General features: G+C 41.4%; 1 protein-coding gene across 1 annotated transcript in view; it reads left to right on the forward strand.

The window, feature by feature from the left end:
• Nucleotides 1-13,433, forward strand: part of LOC119878242 (adenylate cyclase type 1-like) — a 342,212-nt gene that overhangs the window by 226,273 nt on the left and 102,506 nt on the right.

A 13,433-nucleotide genomic window follows, 5' to 3' on the forward strand; every position in this document is an offset into this window, starting at 1 on the left:
CTGTTTTTTATCAAGAAAAATCCATGTGTATGGACCCAGGCACTTAAAACCTGTGTTGTTCAAGGGTAAACTCTATGTGAAAATAAATTTTAGATAAATACAAAATTTATATTAAAAGGAGAAACCATGTAAGTTCACTCTAAGAAAAAAAATAAACCTTTTTATAATTAGGAAAAAGCCTTTCTAGAAGCAGTTCTTTAGAACTAAAGTCATATAAAATAAAATCAGATTCGTTTTTCTGTAAAATGTTTTAAGGATCTTTTTGGGAAAATGACATAAATCAAGTCAGACTGGAGAAAATATTTCTAAAATCTTTGGCAAGCAATGTATCAAATGTGTCTGCAAATTGGTAAGAAAGACACTTGGAAAAATAGCAGAGGTTGTGAACAGACAATTCTTAGAAGAAATACAAATGGTTGATTAGTGTGAAAAGTTGTCCAGTTTCAGTTATTAAAGAAATATGTCTAAAGATAGTGAAATCTTTTTTTTTCCTGTAAGATTGGCAAAGATTAAAAGTACTGACAAAACACTGTTAATAATGTAGGCAATAGCCACTCCACACTGTTAAGAATACAAATGGGTACAAGTTTTTTTTTTGAGGATCATGTATGTTTGTAGAAATCACCCTTTGACCTAACAGTTGTGCTACTTGGAATTGATTTGTGGAAACATTCAATGACTTATACTTTTATATGTTTATTTCAGCATTATCATACAATATTAAAAAATGAGAAACAGTGCAGAGCTTATATTCATTTGATGAAATACTATGCAGTTAATAAATAAGTCGACATATTTACTATCACAGAAAGGTATCTAAGAGGGGCACTAGGGTGGCTCAGTTAGTGAAGCATCTGACTCTTGATTTTGGGTTCAGGTCATGATTTCAGGGTCGTGAGTCGAGCCCCATATTGGCCTCACACTCAGTGCGGTGGTGTCTGCTTGAGGTTCTCTCTTTCCCTCAGACCTTCCTCTGCTCAAATGTGTGTGTGAACGCATGCTGTCTCTCAAAATAAGAAAGGTATCTAAGAGTTAAGAAATCTTATAAGATAGTTTGTGTCATTTTTTAATTTTACAAAACAAAGTGCCTACTAATGTATATAGCTAAATATAAATAGAAAACAGCCAGAAGAACATATACCAAGCTACTAATAGTGGTGGTTATTGCTGAAAGTGGAATTATTTCTGAAATGTTTGGATTTCACCTATAATTATTAGTGAGATAACTGGTATTTATATTTAATCATTAAATGTACTTGTATTCTTTTTTTAATTTAACATTATGACATAAGCATTGCTCATTAAAAAGTTACATGGCTGGGGCACGTGGGTGGCTTAGTCAATTAAGTGTGGACTCTCAATTTTGGCTTGGATTGTGGTCTTCAGGTTGTGAGATCCAGCCCCCTGTTGGGCTCCATGCTGGTCATGGAGTCTGCTTGAGATTGTGTTTCTCCCTCCTTCTACCCCCCAACCCTGCTTTCTTTCTTAAGAAAGAAAGAATATTAAAGTTACATGGAGGACAATAGTATGTAGTGAAAACTTTATGATTATTTCTGTGTTAATGGGTATACTCTGGAAGGATTTTTACAAAAGTGGGAAAATAAGTTTTTCAACACATTCTTTATACATTTTTATTAGATATTTCTGAATTCCACTTAAAACCGTCTTCTCCCATATTTGAAGTAGAAAACATCTAGTTGGTTCACACTCACTTAACCTGGGCTATTTTCTTAAGACTTCTTAATTACAAAAAAAAAAAAAAAGACTTATTAATTACAGATTTACAGAAAGCATATTTTTAACTACATACTTTTCTTTTTCTCCTGGGTTAATTTGAATTTCTGGAGAGAAAAACTTATTTATGTTTTCCTTCTAAAATGCTGAGAATACTTAATATATTTTTTCTTTTTTTAATTGAAAGTATAGTTGACACACAATGTTACATAAGTTTTAGATGTGCAACATAGTGATTTGACAAGTTTATACATTATGCTCTGCTTACCACAGGTGTAGCTACCATCTGTCACCGTACAATGCTATTTTAATATGTATAAAGCCTAGTAGTAGTGATGGTGTTGGTGGAACTGTTTATAGCTCTTTTATATCTCAATGGATTCAAATTTAAAACAATTTAATAATTATGTAGTATTCACTTACATTAATTTTCTTCTTTTGGCCTGCCATTATTTTCTTTTTTTTTAATTTTTATTTATTTATGATAGTCACACACAGAGAGAGAGAGGCAGAGACATAGGCAGAGGGAGAAGCAGGCCCCATGCACCGGGAGCCCAATGTGGGATTCGATCCCAGGTCTCCAGGATCGAGCCCTGGGCTAAAGGCAGGTGCTAAACCGCTGCGCCACCCAGGGATCCCTGGCCTGCCATTATTTTCTACAGAGGCAGTGGGTGTGACCAGCCAGCAACCAGTGTTTTGTCCTTTTCATAAGAAGGAACAGTAAAACTTTACTGTGAAACATGTGTCAAACTGGCATGCCGGGACTGCCAGTTATTAGAGCATAAAGAGCATAGGTACTGACATCTTTAATTATAGACCCACATTTATAATAAGCTATATGAGGAATAGAGGACTGCTGGAACCCCAGCCAAATGGCAGTCAACAAATAAAGTTTTTTTGGCCAGCAGTATGTTGGCTTGTTCCAGGATTTTTCAACTTGGGCACTGTTGATACTTGTTGGCTGGGGGTTGCTTCAGGTTCATTGTATGGTGCTTAGGTTCATTTTTGACCTGTATTCACTGGATTCCAGTGACATCATCCCAGTTGTGACAACCGAAAATGTCTCCAGATGTTGCCAAATGCCCTGCAGAACAAAATCACCCTGAATTGAGAACCACTGGCCTGCACACTATTTGAAAATAAATGGAATTTGTTGCCAGTGTTGTAAAGTGAGGAGATTTTACCTTCAGAAAAAAAATTTGGGTCTTTGGGTTTTTGAGAAAATGGAACTTGTTAGCCCCATATTCATGTCAGCATTGAGTGGAATTCACTTCAGTGTTCTGTAGAATGAGGCACGGGTTTCCCAATTCATCATAATTCCTGCAGAAGCTTATTATTTATTTTTTTTTGCAGAAGCTTATTTTTAAATCTGACCTCCCATAGGCATTTGAGTCAGCAGCCACTGATTTATTTAAATAGTAAGATTCTGATTAATATAAACAAAATAGATTAAAATGGTCTAGGCTCAGAAGCTGATGATTGGTTACCAGAGAGGTGGGTGAGGGGATGGGTTAAATAGATGATAGGTTTGCATTTGGTGTGATGAGCACTGGGTGTTGTATTTAAGTGTTGAATCACTAAATTATACAACTAAAACTGATACACCATATATTAACTAACTGGAATTTAAATAAAAACTAAAAAAGAAAAGAAAAAGGGAAAAAATGATCCAAGGTCCCAGTAATGGCAGACTAGACAATTTGTACCAAACCATACCAGTGAGGATAACCAGAATACCTGGACAAAATACAGAAGTCATTGATAAAAAATCTAGAGCTTAGTAGTAAAGAATTACGAGGCCAGATTGGAGTGGGGAGAGAAAATAATAGCTTTTTTCCCTCTTTGATGCATTTACCAGGACTTCTGATAGGCCACAGGGCTGAGAATGAGAAGATAGGGATTACAGGGATTGAAGGTTCCTCCTCCTTGCCTTGATTTGGAATTCTGAAAGTCTACACTGTTTAAGTAAAGATGAATTTGGTACTAAATAGTTCATGACTGGGACTGAAGCCTCAACATCAAATTCTTCAGGACCCAAAGATGAAGTAAATTGAAATAATACTGGTGCCCCAAGATGTACCTGGTAGAATTAAATATAAATCCTTCCTGAAGAGAAAAAACATCATCCTGTGTCTCAGATTTATTCAGTAATGAACTTTGCAAAATGGTCCAACACATAATTAGAAGTAATCAAGTATTCTAGGAGATTCGACAACATGAACAAAACCTGGCAGATACAATAAATAATATAAAAAGACCCTTAGGGCTACCTCTTTTTATATTGAAGAGACAAAATGGAAATGTGGGTGGAGAAATGAAAACTATAAAAAAGAATGAGATGGAAAGTCCAGAGCTGAAAATTACCATAACTGAAACTAACTCATTAGTGGCTGTAACAGATTTGATGTAGCTGGAAAAGAGAATTAATGAACTAGAAGGAAAGTAAGAAAGTACCCAGAATGAAGCACGGTAAACAAAAAGATAGAAAGTGGAAGTAATACCGGGTGTAACTGGGGCCAAGAAGGAGAAGAGAGGGAATGGGAAGGCAGCAACATTTAAAGACATAACATAATGGCTTAGAATGTGGTAATATTGAAGAAAGATGTCTAGCCCATATTTAGGAAGCCATAAAACTCCAGCAGGATAAAAAAAGAAATATTTTTAAAATACAGAAAGAAAATAATTACAAAAGTAAAATTCTATACTCTGAACATTTTTTAAAAATGAAGATTAATGAAAGACATTTCAGATAAAATAAACTGGGATAATATATTCCCAGTAACCCTCACTACAGTATACCTAGGCAAAAGAGAAATGGTAGTTAATGAATGGTGGAATGAAGAGCAATTAAAATGGTAAGTATGAGTAAATCTAAATAAATGTTGACTTAGGAAACAAAAATTTTGTCTTACAGTGTTTTTTGTATATTACACAATAGATGTTTTGGGAGAATATGGAGTTTGTGTTGTAAGACTCATGGATAGTCGTAGAAGATGATAAAAAAGTACAAATTAGTATTAGATAGTAAGTGTAGATCTGTATTTTGTAATGCCTAGAGTAATTACTAAAAGAATAGTAGAAGTGTCTAGGATTATCAGAGTTAACAGGGAGGGGAAGTGGAATCATTAGGCAGTCTAAAAACAGGCCAAAAAAGAAAAACAAAGAACAGATGGGATTTAATAAGGACTTGGTAAGTTGGTAAATCTGTAAATATATTTGTAATTATAACTGGAAATGGGTAAAATGTTCCAAATTAAAAGATTTTTGGCCTGGATAAGAAAGAGAATAGAAAATCTGCCATTTGCTTTTTATAAGAGGAGCACCTAAAACCTAAGTATGTAGAAAGAATAATGGAAAAAGATACACCACATAACACTAATCAGAGGCAAGCTGTTATATCAAAGTGCCTTGAGATAAAGAGGGACACTTTATCCAATAGAGGGGTCTCTTCATTTAAAAGATAGAGCAGTTCTAAATATGTATTCCCATAGCCTTAAAATATATAACAAAAAGTAACAGAACTTAGAATGGACCAATCCATAGAGTGGGAAATGTTGACATTTTCAATAATTGACAAAACAAGCAGATTTAAAAATCAGGATATCCCTCCAAGATTCAAATAACCTAAAGACTATGTGGACATTAAGGAACACTGCACCCAATAATAATGTGCATTCTTTTCAAACATGAAAAAAAAATTAATTGACCTTATGTTAGGGCAGTCTTAAATTTCAGAGGGTTAAAATGCTATTAAGTCTTGGTGTAAACTCAATGCAGTTAAATCTAGAAGATAATAGGTGGAGAAAATTCTCCATATACTTGAAAATGAAGACCTGAAATTCATATGAAAGCTATATGCAGCAAAGCATGATCCTATACTGCAGCCTGGACTAGAAGGGGAAAATGATTTAGAGGACTGAAACAAATGGTATAACTGGTATATGGTGTGTAGAGAAGGTGAGAGAATGATCTCCGTGTCCATTTTCTTAATCGTTACAATATGGTTGCATAACAATGCCCTGTGTTTAGAAAATGCATACTGATTATTATTACGGTGTTAAAGAGCTATGATGAGTCTATTTAAAAAACTAAGCTGTGTAAAGATATACCTCTCTGTACCATGGCAGATTTAACTTCAAAGTTATTTCAAAATAAGCAGTTAGAAATAAATGTAAATAAAGCATTGAAGAAGAAATCCCAGTGGATATTAGAATATACTTTTATCTGAATATTAGAAATAATATCCTAAATATATTGTAAAGGAAGATCTATAGATCATGAAATGTATATATTAGACAGCAAGAATAAAAAAAGTCAATGTATCAAACCTTTATCTCAAATTAGAAAAATCAGTGAATAAACCTCAAGTGGGGAAAAGGACACCATGAGCATATGCAGACATTAATGAAGCAGATAATGTCAAAAATCAAATCATTCAAAAGATTGGTAAATTGACAAATCCCTTTATGAGTGACTGAGAGCTGACCCACCCGACCAATGCCAGGAGCTAAAAGGAGGAGCATCAGTACATCCTCTAACAGCACTTAAAATTATGAAAAGAATATCTGTCAATTGATTTGAAAATTTTTACTTGAAAGAGAATAATTCTTAGAAAATACAATTTACTGAAACTAGCATAAGGTAAGCTAGAAAGCCAGAATAGTCCTTTAATGTAAATTCATGATTTGTAAATTCCTCACAAAGAAAACTACAGACCCAGATGACTCAATGGATGAATCAACAACATAGGGGAGGTAAAAATAACACCTTAAATTAATGCAGCCTTGTCCAGAGAATGATGAAAGAATGTATTCTCTCCAACTTGTTTTATGAGGAATAAAAAAATGACTAGTCTCGTCCATGAAATGAATGAACATTCTAAGAAATAAAATAGGAAACCAAATCCAGTAGTATTTTGATTTTTGGACAATATAATTGCAACCTAGTTGGCTTTGTTTTAGGTATACTGAGTTCATCTAACATTTGAAAATCATTCCTGTAATTCATCATATTAAAAGAATAAAGGAAAAATTACATGACCATTTCAATAGAGACAGAAGCAACATTCTGTAAAAAATATATATCTATGTATATATATATACATGTACGTGTGGTAGAAGATCTTATCTTAGCAAACTAGGAATTAAATAAATTTCCTAAACCTGATAAGGTTATCTGTAAAGAGACCTAGAAAACATCATAACAGAATATTGAAAGTCTTTATTTTCTTTAAAGATTTTATTTATTTATTCATGAGAGACAGAGAGAGGCAGAGACACAGGCAGAGGGAGAAGCAGGCTCCAGGGACGTGGGACTCCAGGATCACACCCTGGGTCAAAGGCGGCGCTAAAGTGTTGAGCCACCTGGGCTGCCCAGAATATTCAAAGTCTTTAGATGGAGTTTAGGAACAAGATAAGAGTGACAATTCTGACCATTTCATTTAATGTTACACTGTACCACAGTCCCGAAGAGTGCATTATATACAAAGGAAATCCAACAGAATCATTAACTGTGTTCCCCCCCCTTTTTTTTTTCTAATGCTGGCATCCCTAATTATTTGACCTTGCACTTTTAAACCACATTATGTAAATTACTGTAATGCATTTTATGAAAAATTAATAAAACTGGTTATCTTCTACATTACTATTTCCCTGGAGCTACTCTTGAGTTCTCTACATGGTTTGTCAGGGGTTATCATGTTCACTTCCAAGTTAACTTTTTTAAAGTGCTATATTTTATGTTGCTTAAAGCTTACTGCATTTAAGGCATAATAACATCAAGAGGTTGTTTTGTTTTTTTGTTTTTTTGTTTTTTGTTTTTTTTTTTACTCTTCCCATTTTTTCCCAAAGGCATATATTTGTGACCTCTATGATGCCACAACTACCTGATGTTTAAAAGTGATCTTTACCTATGATGGCGGCAGGGAGAGAGAGACACAGGGAAGGAGAGTCAGACAGGGATGGAGAGACAGACGGTGAGGCAGAGACTGAAAGACAGGGAGGGAGAGGCAGGGAAACAGGTAGGGAGACGCCGAGAGACTGGGAGGGAGAGACCGAGACACAGAGAGGGAGACACAGAGACAAGGAGGGTGAGATCTAGACAGCGTGGGAGAGACAGAGAGGGAGGGAGACCCAGAGACAGGGAGGGAGAGACCAAGAGACAGGGAGTGAGAGCCAGAGCCAGGGAGGGAGACCCAGACACAGTAAGGGAGAGGAGAGACCGAGAGACAGGGCGAGAGAGCCAGGGAGGGATAGACAGAGACAGGGATGGAGACACACAGGGAGGGACAGGTGGAGACGGGTGGGGAGAGACAGGGAGGGACAGACCGAGGCAGGGAAGGAGAGACAGAAGTGGAGGAATGGACAGAGACAGGGAGGGAGGGAGAGATAGAGATGGGTGGGGAGACAGAAAGTGAGGGGGAGACCGAGAGACAGGGAGGGAGAGAGAGATGGAGACAGGGAGGAGCGACTGAGAGGACGGGGGTGAGAGACCAAGACAGGGGCAGAGACACAGGACAGGGAAGGAGGGATCCAGAGACAGGGAGGGAGGGACAGACAGACCAAGAGACAGTGAGGGAGAGACAGAGACGGGATGGAGATAATGAAACAAGGAGGGAAACAAGTGAGAGACCGAGAGACAAGGAGGTAGACACAGAGACAGGGAGGGACTGGCCGAGATAGTGAGGGAGGGAGGCAGAGGCAGAGAGACTGGGAGGGAGACAGGGCCCGACCCCAGACAGGGAGGGAGAGACAGAGCCCGAGAGAGGCTTCGTGCCTCTCTGAGCAGGAGTCCCTCGGGACTGAGCCGGGGGCGCAAGGCCTCGGACCCCTGCGCCCCGGGGCCCCGACCAGACTAGCGGGCGGAGGCAGAGGCGGTCTCGGGTCCCCTCTAGGCTCCGCGGGGGGCGGGCCTCCGTGGGGGGGGGGGCGGGGGGGCGGCCGGAGCTTGCCCCGGGCTGCCCCCAGCTGACCCGAAGGGGGCCCGGGCGTGGCCGCGGGGGGAGCTGGGCGCAGAGGCGGCGACCCCGACCCGACCCGACCCGACCCGCCGCGGCCGTGGCAGGAGGTTGCGCGGCTCCAGGCCCGCGGTTCCCGGCGCTGCGAGCTCCGGCCACGGGCGCGCAGGTCGGCGTGGGCCCCGGGAGGCGTGAGGGGCCCCGGGGTGGCTGTGCGAGAGGCATCTGGCCCTCGCGTGTGGGCGGCGGGTGCCCGGGAGGGACCGCGCGGGGGACAGCGGGCCTCGGGGGCCGCACGGAGGCACCACCGTGGCGAGCCGGGCCGACACCCACACCCTTTGGGCCGCCAGGGTGCGGGGCAGAGGGCTGCGCGGGGGGGGGGGGGGGGGGGGGGGGGGGGGGGGGGGGGGGGGCGGGACCTGTTGGCGGAGGGGGTGGCGGCGGGGCCTCCTCCAGGTCAGGCGGGGCCTCCTCCAGGTCAGGCCGGGCCTCCTCCAGGCGGCTCAGGGAGGGTGCGGGGCCCCTGCCCGGGGCCCAGGGAGGGTGCCGCGGAGACCCTGCGCGCGCGCTCAGAGGGGTTAGGGTGCAGGCACCGGTGGCTTGAGGGCCTGGGCTGCTGGGCCCCAGGAGCCCCCCCAAGGCCCTGGCTCTTCCTCCGCCCCCCGCCACCCTCCCCACTCCCCGCTCTCAGGTCCCTCCCTAAGTGCCCCAGCCTGGCCGGGAGCCCGCCCCCCGCCCTGGTTCATATTAGGTGAGTACGGCTACCTCTGAAAGTTTTGCATTTTGAAAGCGTTCCCCTTTCTGCGCATCCTGTCCAACACTTGGTATTTCCTGTCTTGTTAATGTTCTCACCGCTGTGAGGTGGTTTCTCATTGTGGTTTTGATCTGTATTTCCCTGATGGCCAGTGATGCAGAGCATTGTCTCGCGTGCTTGTTGGCCATGTACGTCTAGGTCTTCCTCCGTGACTTTTCTGTTCGTGTCTTTTGCCCATTTTTGGATTGGATTGTTGGTCTCTGCTGTAGAGTTGCAGAGGTTCTTCAGCGATCTTGGATGCTGGCCCTTTATCTGATGCGTCATTTGCACGTCTCTTCTCCCAGTCTGGAGGGTGTCTTTGAGTTTTGTTGTGTTTTTCTTTTGCTGTGCGGAAGCGGCTCATCTTTTTTTTTTTTTTTTTTTTTTTGTATTGGTGTTCAATTTACTAACATACAGAATAATACCCAGTGCCCGTCACCCATTCACTCCCACCCCCCGCCCTCCTCCCCTTCTACCACCCCTAGTTCGTTTCCCAGAGTTAGCAGTCTTTACGTTCTGTCTCCCTTTCTGATATTTCCCACACATTTCTTCTCCCTTCCCTTATTTTCCCTTTCACTATTATTTATATTCCCCAAATGAATGAGAACATATAATGTTTGTCCTTCTCCGACTGACTTACTTCACTCAGCATAATACCCTCCAGTTCCATCCACGTTGAAGCAAATGGTGGGTATTTGTCATTTCTAATAGCTGAGTAATATTCCATTGTATACATAAACCACATCTTCTTTATCCATTCATCTTTCGTTGGACACCGAGGCTCCTTCCACAGTTTGGCTATCGTGGCCATTGCTGCTAGAAACATCGGGGTGCAGGTGTCCCGGCGTTTCATTGCATTTGTATCTTTGGGGTAAATCCCCAACAGTGCAATTGCTGGGTCGTAGGGCAGGTATATTTTTAACTGTTTGAGGAACCTCCACACAGTTTTCCAGAGTGGCTGCACCAGTTCACATTCCCACCAACAGTGTAAGAGGGTTCCCTTTTCTCCGCATCCTCTCCAACATTTGTTGTTTCCTGCCTTGTTAATTTTCCCCATTCTCACTGGTGTGAGGTGGTATCTCATTGTAGTTTTGATTTGTATTTCCCTGATGGCAAGTGATGCAGAGCATTTTCTCATGTGCATGTTGGCCATGTCTATGTCTTCCTCTGTGAGATTTCTGTTCATGTCTTTTGCCCATTTCATGATTGGATTGTTTGTTTCTTTGGTGTTGAGTTTAATAAGTTCTTTATAGATCTTGGAAACTAGCCCTTTATCTGATATGTCATTTGCAAATATTTTCTCCCATTCTGTAGGTTGTCTTTGAGTTTTGTTGACTGTATCCTTTGCTGTGCAAAAGCTTCTTATCTTGATGAAGTCCCAATAGTTCATTTTTGCTTTTGTTTCTTTTGCCTTTGTGGATGTATCTTGCAAGAAGTTACTATGGCCGAGTTCAAAAAGGGTGTTGCCTGTGTTCTTCTCTAGGATTTTGATGGAATCTTGTCTCACATTTAGATCTTTCATCCATTTTGAGTTTATCTTTGTGTATGGTGAAAGAGAGTGGTCTAGTTTCATTCTTCTGCATGTGGATGTCCAATTTTCCCAGCACCATTTATTGAAGAGATTGTCTTTCTTCCAATGGATAGTCTTTCCTCCTTTATCGAATATTAGTTGCCCATAAAGTTCAGGGTCCACTTCTGGATTCTCTATTCTGTTCCACTGATCTATGTGTCTGTTTTTGTGCCAGTACCACACTGTCTTGATGACCACAGCTTTGTAGTACAACCTGAAATCTGGCATTGTGATGCCCCCAGATATGGTTTTCTTTTTTAAAATTCCCCTGGCTATTCGGGGTCTTTTCTGATTCCACACAAATCTTAAAATAATTTGTTCTAACTCTCTGAAGAAAGTCCATGGTATTTTGATAGGGATTGCATTAAACGTGTATATTGCCCTGGGTAACATTGACATTTTCACAATATTAATTCTGCCAATCCATGAGCATGGAATATTTTTCCATCTCTTTGTGTCTTCCTCAATTTCTTTCAGAAGTGTTCTATAGTTTTGAGGGTATAGATCCTTTACATCTTTGGTGAGGTTTATTCCTAGGTATCTTATGCTTTTGGGTGCAATTGTAAATGGGATTGACTCCTTAATTTCTCTTTCTTCAGTCTCATTGTTAGTGTATAGAAATGCCACTGACTTCTGGGCATTGATTTTGTATCCTGCCACGCTACCGAATTGCTGTATGAGTTCTAGCAATCTTGGGGTGGAGATTTTTGGGTTTTCTATGTAGAGTATCATGTCATCGGCAAAGAGGGAGAGTTTGACTTCTTCTTTGCCAATTTGAATGCCTTTAATGTCTTTTTGTTGTCTGATTGCTGAGGCTAGGACTTCCAGTACTATGTTGAATAGCAGTGGTGAGAGTGGACATCCCTGTCTTGTTCCTGATCTTAGGGGAAAGGCTCCCAGTGCTTCCCCATTGAGAATGATATTTGCTGTGGGCTTTTCATAGATGGCTTTTAAGATGTCGAGGAATGTTCCCTCTATCCCTACACTCTGAAGAGTTTTAATCAGGAATGGATGCTGTATTTTGTCAAATGCTTTCTCTGCATCCAATGAGAGGATCATATGGTTCTTGGTTTTTCTCTTGCTGATATGATGAATCACATTGATTGTTTTACGGGTGTTGAACCAGCCTTGTGTCCCAGGGATAAATCCTACTTGGTCACGGTGAATAATTTTCTTAATGTACTGTTGGATCCTATTGGCCAGTATCTTGTTGAGAATTTTTGCATCCATGTTCATCAGGGATATTGGTCTGTAATTCTCCTTTTTGGCGGGGTCTTTGTCTGGCTTTGGAATTAAGGTGATGCTGGCTTCATAGAACGAATTTGGAAGTACTCCATCTCTTTCTATCTTTCCAAACAGCTTTAGGAGAATAGGTATGATTTCTTCTTTAAACGTTTGATAAAATTCTCCTGGGAAGCCATCTGGCCCTGGACTCTTGTGTCTTGGGAGGTTTTTGATGACTGCTTCAATTTCCTCCCTGGTTATTGGCCTGTTCAGGTTTTCTATTTCTTCCTGTTCCAGTTTTGGTAGTTTGTGGCTTTCCAGGAATGCGTCCATTTGGAAGCGGCTCATCTTGATGAAGTCCCAGCGGTCCATTTCGCTCTTGTTTCTCTGGCTTTCGTGGCTGATGTCATTTGCAAGAAGTTGCTGTGGCCCAGTTCAAGAAGGCTGTTGTTGCCTGTGTTCTCCCGGAGGGTGTTGGTGGAATCTTGTCTCACATTTACATCCTTCGTGCGTTTTGAGTTTATCCTTGTGTTTGGTGTGAGAGGAATGGTCCAGTTTCATTCCTCTGCATGTGGCTGTCCAGTGTTCCCAGAAGCCTTTATGGAAGAGACTGTCTTTTTTTCCCCCGTGGATGGTCTTTCCTGCCTGGCCGAATCTTAGTTGCCCGTAGAGTTGAGGGTCCACTTCTGGATGCTCTCCCCTGTTCCATTGATCCATGTGTCCGTTTTTGTGCCAGTACCACACCGTCCTGATGGTCACAGCTTTGTGGCACACCCTGAAATCGGGCATTGTGCTGCTCACCGACCCCCCCCCTCCCCCCCGCAGTGGGTTTCTTGGCTACTATTCCCGTGGCTGTTTGGGGTCTTTTCTGATTCCACACAAGTCTTCAGATGATTTGTTCCAGCTCTCTGAAGAGAGTCCGTGGTATTTCTGACAGATTTTGCACTAGTTGTGTAAATTGCCCTGGGTCATGTTGACATTTTCCCCGATATTACTTCTTCCAACCCAGGAGCATGGAACCTTTTTCCATCTCTTTGTGTCTTCCTCAGTTTCTTTCAGACATGTGCTGCAATGTTTCGGGTAGAGATCCTTTACCCCTTTGGTTAGGTTTCTTTCTAGGTAGCTCATGCTTTTTTTTGGGTGCTGCGGTTGTATAA

Source organism: Canis lupus, unplaced genomic scaffold (genome assembly GCF_011100685.1).
Source record: "Canis lupus familiaris isolate Mischka breed German Shepherd unplaced genomic scaffold, alternate assembly UU_Cfam_GSD_1.0 chrUn_S1282H1459, whole genome shotgun sequence".
Lineage (NCBI taxonomy): Eukaryota > Metazoa > Chordata > Mammalia > Carnivora > Canidae > Canis > Canis lupus.